Below are 12,352 nucleotides of genomic sequence, written 5' to 3'. Positions count from 1 at the left end.
CGCGCCCTCAGCTCGTTCTCCATCTTCTCCCACCTAGGCTGCCAAAAGCGATACCCTCCTGGCCCCATAATATGATTGTACTCCTTCTTGGCCGCATTATCCTTATTTTTTTCGATATTTCAAGGAACTGCTCCGATTTCTTTTGCTTCACAAATTCTGGCCAATCATGTTGCAGTTTCTCATATTGTCCTTTGAAATCCGGAGTCTTGCCCTGCTTGACAAAGTCATGGGCTAGATTTTTCTTGTATTTCCGGAATGCGTTGGACATCTTAGAAAGAGCGAACTGTTTGACTAGCTTACACCTCTCCTTGTTTTCCTCAATCTTGTTACCCTCCTCATCGTATTTGCGGTATTCCGGAGGTAGCACGAAATGTTCCATAAGCTTGTTGAAGTAATCTTTTTTTGTTCTCTTATCGACAAAAGTGAAACCAAGACGTGCCTTCTTTGGCTCATTTCACTCCTGGACGGTGATCGAGACGTTGTCTCTAACAACGGCTCCGCATTGGCTGATAAACTTGGTGGCGTTCTTGCGGGGCTCCAGCGGCCTGCCGGTTGCTTCCTCGACAACCTCGATGGTGCATGTTTCTCCTGGTTTCATCGTCTTGGTTGCGCCACGCTTTGATGACGTACTCGATTGTTTCGACGATCCGGCCGAGGGCTAAAATAAGAAAGAGAGTCGCGCGCGTTAGTACACACATATTTATTCAAATCAGTTAGTTTGTATCACCAGAGCTCAATGTATATATATACCTCGGCGCCGGAGGTGGTTGCTACTTCCAATTGAAGATCGTTGTTTATCGACGTTTCTTCGGCATCATCTTGCTGACGGCGCCCTTCATCTTCACCCTCAAGGTTCAGATAAGAAGAGATATCATCTTCTTCTTGTCCGGTCGGCACATATAGAATATCGCCTTTTATGATGCCGAAAATATGGTCTTCAGCGTCCGGATCATAGTTGTCCATAATCGGGTCAGCTCTATCGTCCGCCATATGTCAGTCCTGAAAACATGTAGTCAAAACAAATTAATTAAGTGAAGAAGGGGGGCGGTGGCGGTGGCGAAAGGGCGGTGCCAAAAGGAGGGGGCCGGCGAGCTGGAAGGGGTGGGAGAGGGTGTCGCGGAAGAGCGCGTGTGTGCACCGGGAGAGATTGGAGGGGCCGGGGCGCCGCCCTAGCTATTGCATGTGTGCGTGTGTGGCGCGCGCCCCCGGCCGGCCGCCGGCCTCCCTCTCCCCCTGTCTGTGTGGCGCGCGCGCGGCGGCGCCGGTGGGGAAGGACGACGGTACGGGGAAATTTTGTAGTTCTTTTTGACACAAAATTTTAAGTCTCAATTATTTATTTTTTAATTCAAATTGTAGTCTCAAATTATTTAGTTAATTTTAAGTCTCAAATTTTAAGTCTCAAATTTTTAAGTCTCAAATTTTAAGTCTCAAATTATAAGTCTTCTTTTAGTTTTTTAAGTCTCAAAATTTTAAGTCTTGATGGCGTGTATTTCACACGTTCGTTGGGCAACCCCAAGAGGAAGGTATGATGCGCACAGCAGCAAGTTTTCCCTCAGAAAGAAACCAAGGTTTATCGAACCAGGAGGAGCCAAGAAGCACGTTGAAGGTTGATGGCGGCGGGATGTAGTGCGGCGCAACACCAGAGATTCCGGCGCCAACGTGGAACCTGCACAACACAACCAAAGTACTTTGCCCCAACGAAACAGTGAGGTTGTCAATCTCACCGGCTTGCTGTAACAAAGGATTAACCGTATTGTGTGGAAGATGATTGTTTGCGTAAAACGATAGAAACGATGTTACAGTAGATTGTATTTCAGTAAAGAGAATTGGACCGGGGTCCACAGTTCACTAGAGGTGTCTCTCCCATAAGACGAACAGCATGTTGGGTGAACAAATTACAGTTGGGCAATTGACAAATAAAGAGAGCATGACCATGCACATACATATCATGATGAGTATAGTGAGATTTAATTGGGCATTACGACAAAGTACATAGACCGTCATCCAACTGCATCTATGCCTAAAAAGTCCACCTTCAGGTTATCATCCGAACCCCCTCCAGTATTAAGTTGCTAACAACAGACAATTGCATTAAGTATTGCGCGTAATGTAACTAGTGACTACATCCTTGAACATAGCACTAATGTTTTATCCCTAGTGGCAACAGCACATCCATAACCTTAGTGGTTCTTGTCACTCCTCCAGTTTCAATTAGGCTTTAAACCACTATCGAGCTTAAATACTCCCTCTTGGAGTTACTAGCATCAACTTGGCCAGAGCATCTACTAATAACGGAGAGCATGCAAGATCATAAACAACACATAAGCATAGCTTTGATAATCAACATAACAAGTATTCTCTATTCATCGGATCCCAACAAACGCAACATATAGAATTACAGATAGATGATCTTGATCATGTTAGGCAGCTCACAAGATCCGACAATGATAGCACAATGGGGAGAAGACAACCATCTAGCTACTGCTATGGACCCATAGTCCAGGGGTAGACTACTCACACATCACACCGGAGGCGACCATGGCGGCGTAGAGTCCTCCGGGAGATGATTCCCCTCTCCGGCAGGGTGCCGGAGGCGATCTCTGGATCCCCCGAGATGGGATCGGCGGCGGCGGCGTCTCTCGGAAGGTTTTCCGTATCGTGGTTCTCGGCTTGGGGTTTTCGTCACGGATACTTTTTATAGGCGAAAGGGCAGGACAAGAGGCGGCACGGGGCCCCACACCACAGGGCCGCGCGGCCAAGGGGGGCCGCGCCGCCTAGGGTGTGGCCCCTCCGTGGCCCCTCTTCGTCTCTCCTTCGGACTTCTGGAAGCTTCGTGAGAAAATAGGCCCCTGGGCTTTGATTTCGTCCAATTCCGAGAATATTTCCTTACTAGGATTTCTGAAACCAAAAACAGCATAAAACAGCAACTGGCACTTCGGCATCTTGTTAATAGGTTAGTTCCAGAAAATGCACGAATATGACATAAAGTGTGCATAAAACATGTAGATAACATCAATAATGTGGCATGGAACATAAGAAATTATCGATACGTCGGAGACGTATCAGCATCCCCAAGCTTAGTTCTGCTCGTCCCGAGCAGGTAAAACGATAACACAGATAATTTCTGGAGTGACATGCCATCATAATCTTGATCATACTATTTGTAAAGCATATGTAGTGAATGCAGCGATCAAAACAATGTATATGACATGAGTAAACAAGTGAATCATAAAGCAAAGACTTTTCATGAATAGCACTTCAAGACAAGCATCAATAAGTCTTGCATAAGAGTTAACTCATAAAGCAATAATTCAAAGTAAAGGTATTGAAGCAACACAAAAGAAGATTAAGTTTCAGCGGTTGCTTTCAACTTGTAACATGTATATCTCATGGATATTGTCAACATAGAGTAATATAATAAGTGCAATAAGCAAGTATGTAGGAATCAATGCACAGTTCACACAAGTGTTTGCTTCTTGAGGTGGAGAGAAATAGGTGAACTGACTCAACATTGAAAGTAAAAGAATGGTCCTCCATAGAGGAAAAGCATCGATTGCTATATTTGTGCTAGAGCTTTGATTTTGAAAACATGAAACAATTTTGTCAACGGTAGTAATAAAGCATATGTATCATGTAAATTATATCTTACAAGTTGCAAGCCTCATGCATAGTATACTAATAGTGCCCGCACCTTGTCCTAATTAGCTTGGACTACCGGATCATCACAATGCATTGTTTTTACCAAGTGTCACAAAGGGGTACCTCTATGCCGCCTGTACAAAGGTCTAAGGAGAAAGCTCGCATTGGATTTCTCGCTATTGATTATTCTTCAACTTAGACATCCATACCGGGACAACATAGACAACAGATAATGGACTCCTCTTTTATGCATAAGCATATAACAACAATTAATAATTTTCTCATTTGAGATTTGAGGATTGTTGTCCAAAAGTGAAACTTCCACCATGGAACATGGCTTTAGTTAGCGGCCCAATGTTCTTCTCTAACATATGCATGCTTAACCATATGGTGGTAGATCTCTCTTACTTCAGACAAGACGAACATGCATAGCAACTCACATGAAATTCAACAAAGAGTAGTTGATGGCGTCCCCAGTAAACATGGTTATCGCACAACAAGCAACTTAATAAGAGATAAAGTGCATAATTACATATTCAATACCACAATAGTTTAAAGCTATCTGTCCCATGAGCTATATATTGCAAAGGTGAATGATGGAATTTTAAAGGTAGCACTCAAGCAATTTACTTTGGAATGGCGGAAAATACCATGTAGTAGGTAGGTATGGTGGACACAAATGGCATAGTGGTTGGCTCAAGTATTTTGGATGCATGAGAAGTATTCCCTCTCGATACAAGGTTTAGGCTAGCAAGGCTTATTTGAAACAAACACAAGGATGAACCGGTGCAGCAAAACTCACATAAAAGACATATTGAAAACATTATAAGACTCTACACCGTCTTCCTTGTTGTTCAAACTCAATACTAGAAATTATCTAGACCTTAGAGAAACCAAATATGCAAACCAAATTTTAGCATGCTCTATGTATTTCTTCATTAATGGGTGCAAAGCATATGATGCAAGAGCTTAATCATGAGCACAACAATTGCCAAGTATCACATTACCCAAGACATTTATAGCAATTACTACATGTATCATTTTCCAATTCCAACCATATAACAATTTAACGAAGGAGAAACTTCGCCATGAATACTATGAGTAGAAACCAAGGACATACTTGTCCATATGCTACAGCGGAGCGTGTCTCTCTCCCATAAAGTGAATGCTAGGATCCATTTTATTCAAACAAAACAAAAAACAAAAACAAACCGACGCTCCAAGAAAAAGCACATAAGATGTGATGGAATAAAAATATAGTTTCAGGGGAGGAACCTGATAATGTTGTCGATGAAGAAGGGGATGCCTTGGGCATCCCCAAGCTTAGACGCTTGAGTCTTCTTGATATATGCAGGGGTGAACCACCGGGTGCATCCCCAAGCTTAGAGCTTTCACTCTCCTTGATCATGTTGCATCATACTCCTCTCTTGATCCTTGAAAACTTCCTCCACACCAAACTCGAAACAACTCATTAGAGGGTTAGTGCACATTATAAATTGACATATTCAGAGGTGACACAATCATTCTTAACACTTCTGGACATTGCATAATGCTACTGGACATTAGTGGATCAAAGAAATTCATCCAACATAGCGAAAGAGGCAATGCGAAATAAAAGGCAGAATCTGTCAAAACAGAACAGTTCGTATTGACGAATTTTAAAATGGCACCAGACTTGCTCAAATGAAAATGCTCAAATTGAATGTAAGTTGCGTACATATCTGAGGATCATGCACGTAAATTGGCTTAATTTTCTGAGTTACCTACAGGGAGGTGGACCCAGATTCGTGACAGCAAAGAAATCTGGAACTGTGCAGTAATCCAAATCTAGTACTTACTTTTCTATCAACGGCTTAACTTGGCACAACAAAACACAAAACTAAGATAAGGAGAGGTTGCTACAGTAGTAAACAACTTCCAAGACACAAAATAAAAACAAAGTACTGTAGGTAAAAAACATGGGTTGTCTCCCATAAGCGCTTTTCTTTAACGCCTTTCAGCTAGGCGCAGAAAGTGTGTATCAAGTATTATCAAGAGATGAAGTGTCAACATCATAATTTGTTCTCATAATAGAATCAAAAGGTACCTTCATTCTTTTTCTAGGGAAGTGTTCCATACCTTTCTTGAGGGGAAATTGATATTTTATATTACCTTCCTTCATATCAATGATAGCACCAACAGTTCGAAGAAAAGGTCTTCCCAATATAACGGGGCAAGATGCATTGTATTCAATATCCAAGACAACAAAATCAACGGGAACCAGGTTATTGTTAATGGTAATGCGAACATTATCAACTTTACCCAAAGGTTTCTTTGTAGAATGATCAGCAAGATTAACATCCAAATAACAATTTTTCAGCGGTGGCAAGTCAAGCATATTATAAATTTTCTTAGGCATAACAGAGATACTTGCACCAAGATCACATAAAGCATTACAATCAAAATCTTTAATCTTCATCTTAATGATGGGCTCCCAACCATCCTCTAACTTTTTAGGAATAGAGGCTTCACGCTCTAGTTTCTCTTCTCTAGCTTTTATGAGAGCATTTGTAATATGATGCGTGAAAGCCAAATTTATAGCACTAGCATTAGGACTTTTAGCAAGTTTTTGCAAGAACTTTATAACTTCAGAGATGTGGCAATCATCAAAATTCAAACCATTATAATCTAAAGCAATGGGATCATCATCCCCAATGTTGGAAAAAATTTCAGCAGCTTTATCACGGGCAGTTTCAATGCTTTAGCGATTTCGAGGCAGTTTTCGCGCTTTGCATTCGAAGTGGAAACATTGCTAACACCAATTCTTTTATTAGTATGAGTAGGAGGTGCAGCAACATGTGTAGCATTAGCATTACTAGTGGTGGTAATAGTCCAAACTTTAGCTATATTCTTCTCTTTAGCTAGTTTTTCGTTTTCTTCTCTATCCCACCTAGCACGCAGTTCAGCCATTAATCTTATATTCTCATTAATTCTAACTTGAATGGCATTTGCTGTAGTAGTAATTTTATTATGATGATTCTCATTAGTCATAACTTTCGATTTCAAAAGATCAACATCAGCAGCAAGACTATCAACTTTAGAAGCAAGTATATCAATTTTCCCAAGCTTTTCTTCAACAGATTTGTTAAAAGCAGTTTGTGTACTAATAAATTCCTTAAGCATGGCTTCAAGTCCAGGGGGTGAACTCCTATTATTGTTGTAAGAATTCCCATAAGAATTACCATAGCCGTTGCCATTATTATAAGGATATGGCCTATAGTTGTTACTAGAATTGTTCCGTAAGCATTGTTGTTGAAATTATTATTTTTAATGAAGTTTACATCAACATGTTCTTCTTGTGCAACCAATGAAGCTAATGGAACATTATTAGGATCAATATTAGTCCTATCATTCACAAGCATAGACATAATAGCATCGATCTTATCACTCAAGGAAGAGGTTTCTTCGACAGAATTTACCTTCTTACCTTGTGGAGCTCTTTCCGTGTGCCATTCAGAGTAGTTGATCATCATATTATCAAGAAGCTTTGTTGCTTCACCAAGAGTGATGGACATAAAGGTACCTCCAGCAGCTGAATCCAATAAATTCCGTGAAGAAAAATTTAGTCCTGCATAGAAGGTTTGGATGATCATCCAAGTAGTCAGTCCATGGGTTGGGCAATTTTTAACCAGAGATTTCATTCTCTCCCAAGCTTGAGCAACATGTTCAGTATCTAATTGTTTAAAATTCATTATGCTACTCCTCAAAGATATAATTTTAGCAGGGGGATAATATCTACCAATAAAAGCATCCTTGCATTTAGTCCATGAATCGATACTATTCTTAGGCAGAGATAGCAACCAATCTTTAGCTCTTCCTCTTAATGAGAAAGGGAACAATTTTAGTTTAATAATATCACCATCTACATCTTTATATTTTTGCATTTCACATAGTTCAACAAAATTATTAAGATGGGCAGCAGCATCACTCGAACTAACACAGAAAATTGCTCTCGCATAACAAGATTCGATAAAGCAGGTTTAATTTCAAAGAATTCTGCTGTAGTAGCAGGTGGAGCAATAGGTGTGCATAAGAAATCATTATTATTTGTGGTTGTGAAGTCACACAACTTAGTGTTTTCAGCGTTGGCCATTTTAGCAACAGTAAATAAAGCAAACTAGATAAAGTAAATGCAAGTAAACTAATTTTTTTTGTGTTTTTGATATAGCAAACAAGATAACAAGTAAAGTAAAACTAGCAACTAATTTTTTTTGTATTTTGATTTAGTGCAGCAAACAAAGTAGTAAATAAAACTAAGCAAGACAAAAACAAAGTAAAGAGATTGAGAAGTGGAGACTCCCCTTGCAGCGTGTCTTGATCTCCCCGGCAACGGCGCCAGAAAATATGCTTGATGGCGTGTATTTCACACGTTCGTTGGGCAACCCCAAGAGGAAGGTATGATGCGCACAGCAGCAAGTTTTCCCTCAGAAAGAAACCAAGGTTTATCGAACCAGGAGGAGCCAAGAAGCACGTTGAAGGTTGATGGCGGCGGGATGTAGTGCGGCGCAACACCGTAGATTCCGGCGCCAACGTGGAACCTGCACAACACAACCAAAGTACTTTGCCCCAACGAAACAGTGAGGTTGTCAATCTCACCGGCTTGCTGTAACAAAGGATTAACCGTATTGTGTGGAAGATGATTGTTTGCAGAAAACAGTAGAACAGTATTGCAGTAGATTGTATTTCAGTAAAGAGAATTGGACCGGGGTCCACAGTTCACTAGAGGTGTCTCTCCCATAAGACGAACAGCATGTTGGGTGAACAAATTACAGTTGGGCAATTGACAAATAAAGAGAGCATGACCATGCACATACATATCATGATGAGTATAGTGAGATTTAATTGGGCATTACGACAAAGTACATAGACCGTCATCCAACTGCATCTATGCCTAAAAAGTCCACCTTCGGGTTATCATCCGAACCCCCTCCAGTATTAAGTTGCTAACAACAGACAATTGCATTAAGTATTGCGCGTAATGTAACTAGTGACTACATCCTTGAACATAGCACTAATGTTTTATCCCTAGTGGCAACAGCACATCCATAACCTTAGTGGTTCTTGTCACTCCTCCAGATTCACAGAGGCATGAACCCACTATCGAGCATAAATACTCCCTCTTGGAGTTACTAGCATCAACTTGGCCAGAGCATCTACTAATAACGGAGAGCATGCAAGATCATAAACAACACATAAGCATAGCTTTGATAATCAATATAACAAGTATTCTCTATTCATCGGATCCCAACAAACGCAACATATAGAATTACAGATAGATGATCTTGATCATGTTAGGCAGCTCACAAGATCCGACAATGATAGCACAATGGGGAGAAGACAACCATCTAGCTACTGCTATGGACCCATAGTCCAGGGGTAGACTACTCACACATCACACCGGAGGCGACCATGGCGGCGTAGAGTCCTCCGGGGAGATGATTCCCCTCTCCGGCAGGGTGCCGGAGGCGATCTCTGGATCCCCCGAGATGGGATCGGCGGCGGCGGCGTCTCTGGAAGGTTTTCCGTATCGTGGTTCTCGATGCGGGGTTTTCGTCACGGAGACTTTTTATAGGCGAAAGGGCAGGTCAAGAGGCGGCACGGGGGCCCCACACCACGGGGCCGCGCGGCCAAGGGGGGCCGCGCCGCCCTAGGGTGTGGCCCCTCCGTGGCCCCTCTTCGTCTCTCCTTCGGACTTACGGAAGATTCGTGAGAAAATAGGCCCTGGGCTTTGATTTCGTCCAATTCCGAGAATATTTCCTTACTAGGATTTCTGAAACCAAAAACAGCGAATGACAAATCGGCACTTCGGCATCTTGTTAATAGGTTAGTTCCAGAAAATGCACGAATATGACATAAAGTGTGCATAAAACATGTAGATAACATCAATAATGTGGCATGGAACATAAGAAATTATCGATACGTCGGAGACGTATCAAGTCTCAATTATTTAGTTAATTTTATGTCTCAAATTTTAAGTCTAAAATTTTAAGTCTCAAATTTTTAAGTCTCAAATTTTAAGTCTTCTTTTAGTTTTTTAAGTCTCAAATTTTAAGTCTCAATTTTTAGTTAATTTTAATTTCGAAATTAACAAGAACTAAAACTAAAAAAAAAAGAAAAAAAATTGGCCGGGTACGTGCGCCGCGCGCGCGGCGCCCCTACTGTGGCCGGCGCGCCTCTCTCTGGCCGGCGGCGCGTCTCTCTCTGGCCGGTGGCGCGCGCGGCGCCCCTGTACTGTGGCCCGCGCCTCTCTCTGGCGGCGCGCCGGGGGTACGTGCGCGGCGGCTGCGGCGACACGGCGCGGCGCGGGCACGGGCGGCGGCGGCGGTTTGGATTGGATCGATCCTTACGGGCTACGGCGAGCTGGAAGGGGCGGCGCGGTCTTCGCGGGTGGCGGCGGTCGATGGCGCGCGGCGTCGTCGAGGCGGCAGAGATCGTCTCTCAGTACACGAACGGGCGGAAGAAGAAGAGAACTGGCGCGGCCGTTCGGCCGCGCGATATTTATAGCGAGAGGGATTTAGTCGCGGTTGGGGTCACCAACCGCGACTAAAGCCTTTTTTCGCCCCATTTGAGGTTCCCGCGGAAAATGACCTTTAGTCGCGGTTGGCCTGGCCAACCGCGACTAAAGGCTTTTTTCGAAATTATTTCATTTTCTATATGTGAAAAATAAAACTAATTCATGTCTAAATGTAAAAAATAAAAATAATATACCAAAAAATTCAGAAAATAAAACTAATTCATTTCAAAATATTAAAAATACAAATTATATATCAAAAAATTAAGAAAAATAAAACTAATTCATTTCAAAATGTTTAGAATACATATAATATATCAAAAAATTCATAAAAATAAAACTAATTCAATTCAAAATTTTAAAAATACAAATAATACATCAATAAATTCAGAAAAATAAAACTAATTCAATTCAAAATGTTAAAAATACAAATAATATATCAAAAAAATTAGAAAAGTAAAACTTATTCAATTCAAAATGTTAAAAGTACAAATAATATATCAAAAAAATCAGAAAAATAAAACTAATTCAATTCAAAATCTTAAAATACAAATAATATATCAAAAAATTTAGAAAAATAAAACTAATTCAATTCAAAATGTTAAAAATACAAATAATATATCAAAAAAATTCAGAAAAATAAAACTTATTCAATTCAAAATGTTAAAAATACAAATAATATATCAAAAAATTCAGAAAAATAAAACTAATTCAATTCAAATTCTTAAAAATACAAATAATATATCAAAAAATCAGAAAAATAATATATCAAAAAATTCTTTCTTCCCACCACTTTCTTCCCGCCTCTTTCTTCCCGCCTCTTTCTTTCCGCCACTTTCTTCCCGCCTCTTTCTTCCCGCCACTTTCTTCCCGCCTCTTTCTTCCCGCCACTTTCTTTCCGCCTCTTTCTTCCAGCCTCTTTCTTCCCGCCACTTTCTTCCCGCCTCTTCTTCCCGCCAATTTCTTCCCGCCTCTTTCTTCCCGCCTCCTGTCTTCCCGCTCCCATTTTTCCCGCCATTTGTCACTACATATAGGTAGCCCGGCTTGGCCAGCATTATCACATCTCTACAATCTCTCATCACTCTCTCATGGCTTCCACCGCACCCACTCTAACCTACCAGCAGGTGGAGGAGCTTTGCGCCTCGAACTACCCTTGCCCACCGGGCTACCGCGTCCCTGCCGGCTGGAGCCTAAGCACCGGCGGCGTGCCGGTCCCTCCCGTCCCTTAGGGTACTGCGCGCCGGGCGGCCATCACGAACCACTACTACCTCGACCTCACGCCGGAGCAGCGGATGAATCCCCGCTGGCATCCCGATAACCAGCATACTTGGGACGCCTTCTTCATCAATCGGCGTGAGAGGGCGCTCGCCAGGTATGAGGAGGACGGTCTGCCTCCTGGAAACTTCCACGAGGCCGGCCGTCGGCTATGGTGGTACGGCCGGACTCTGCAGAGCGTCATGGACTACATCACGGCCGGCGATATCCCCCGCCTGCGCTACCCTCAGTTCGAGCCACGAGCGCCGCCCGACGACAGCAGCGACGACGACGGCGGCAACTTAGAAGGCGACGACTACCAGTACAACGGCGGCGGCTATGAAGACTACGAGTATGCATATTATACGCCTAGGCAGGAGTATGACTGAATCACTCCAAATTTCATGTATCATCAGTGCTATCTCGAGTCAATTGAATCATTCGAAAATGGGCACCAAACACATCACGGGTAATATAATTCACATGATCCATTCAACAAAGTTTGGTACAATAAATTATTACACATCATTTCTTTCCTTGTGTCCCTGCTTGCTTACGATTGTGCCGTATCCATGGAGCATCCTCATCATTTAACTTAATGCTTGGATCGGTGTTCACTTTGAAGGGCGGAATTTCAGCAAACATATTATAATCTTCTGACATGTCTGTCTTGTCCTCCACTCCCACGATGTTTCTTTTCCCTGAAAGAACAATGTGGCGCTTTGGATCATCGCATGATGTACTGATCGTTTTCTTATCTTTCTGTTTCCTCGGTTTGCTACTCATGTCCTTCACATAGAAAACCTGAGCGACATCTTTCGCTAGGACGAATGGTTCGTCAAGGTAACCAAGATTGTTGAAATCCACCATTGTCATTCCGTATTGCTGGTCCACATTTACCCCACCTCC

General features: G+C 42.1%; 1 pseudogene; it reads right to left on the bottom strand.

Annotated features, from left to right (window-relative positions):
* The window catches only part of LOC139831721 (uncharacterized), a 37,583-nt pseudogene that overhangs the window by 15,761 nt on the left and 9,470 nt on the right, over window positions 1–12,352 (bottom strand).

This window comes from Lolium perenne, chromosome 5 (genome assembly GCF_019359855.2).
Source record: "Lolium perenne isolate Kyuss_39 chromosome 5, Kyuss_2.0, whole genome shotgun sequence".
Classification (NCBI taxonomy): domain Eukaryota; kingdom Viridiplantae; phylum Streptophyta; class Magnoliopsida; order Poales; family Poaceae; genus Lolium; species Lolium perenne.
The sequence above is the reverse complement of the archived record's forward strand: the minus strand, read 5'-3'. Positions and strand labels throughout refer to the sequence as shown.